Source organism: Anneissia japonica, unplaced genomic scaffold (genome assembly GCF_011630105.1).
Source record: "Anneissia japonica isolate Jap-2015-1 unplaced genomic scaffold, ASM1163010v1 scaffold287753_len344599_cov186, whole genome shotgun sequence".
In the NCBI taxonomy this organism is placed as follows: domain Eukaryota; kingdom Metazoa; phylum Echinodermata; class Crinoidea; order Comatulida; family Comatulidae; genus Anneissia; species Anneissia japonica.
The window spans coordinates 1-1,144 of NW_022712461.1; positions in this window are offsets into that span (position 1 = coordinate 1).

The following is a 1,144-nucleotide window of genomic DNA, read 5'->3' on the forward strand; positions in this document are numbered from 1 at the left end:
CACGTCACTGTACCAGCATGTGAATATTCCATGCTTTGTGTTTTAAGTTTGTGTTTGCTGGACATTAATTATAACTGGACCATACTGGGTTTGTTGTTGGAACAACACAACAGTCATCATAGATGCCATGCAGGGGTTTTGCCAGAAAAACATAATAGACGGCCTATTTTGTTTTTCCAAAATGGAAGCCAGTGGGCGTGGCAATGAGCCGATGGCGGGCCACGCCGATCGTTAGTAATCCCCACCGATTATTGGTACGAAAACGTACATTCAATCAATAAATGTTGTTTTTATCAAACGTAAATATGATTTACCTTTAGTTTAATGTAACATTCGATAGATTTGAAGAATACATAAAGAATTTGCTAAAGGTAGACCAGGCCCAATTAGGCTAGGCCGAGCTGATTAGGCCAAGCCGTCACGGTAAAAGTTGCCGTACTAAACAATTGTAGGCAGTCCAAAAGACGGCCGGACGGCTCGCTCGCTAATATACGCATGCACTATCTCACCACTATATTTCCAGTAATAAATTTATCTATGCTGTCCTACCTATGAAATAGCGTGAAATATTTGTTTTATTTAGTTTATCTTTAAAATTTTATTTCGTGAAATATTGCACACAGGTAAGAAGTGAACATGCCACAGTTTTAAACTGATGGGCGCAGCCATGTTTGTTGTCTTGTCTCGAAATCTTGTCTCCGGTCACCACAGAGCGGTTCCTCCTTGTTTCTCTTTCGCGCTGTGGATGTCTACTTCCAAAGTGATGGAAATATACCAATTTGGCTTTTCTGCACAAAGCATGAGACGTAAGCATCAGATAGGAGTTTAGTTTGCTAATATAACCCTAATCCCGAGTAAATCTTAATGCTTTGCATCGGCTGTACCGTGTATACAAATACACTCTTTTATACTGCTACTGTACTATAAAACTAGGCCTTTTCTAGGTAGAAGCAAGGACTACTGTAGGCTAGCCTAGGCCTAGACGCGACGATGATGGAATGGAAATGCAGGGATAAGCCCTGTCGGCTGGTGTTCGGATGGATAATAAACAAGCCTAGGCCTATATAAATTGCCTTCGGGAGATGGAGTTTTTGAGTGTTTTGTAAAAAAAAAAAAAAAAAAAAAAAAAGGGGGGGGGTTTTTC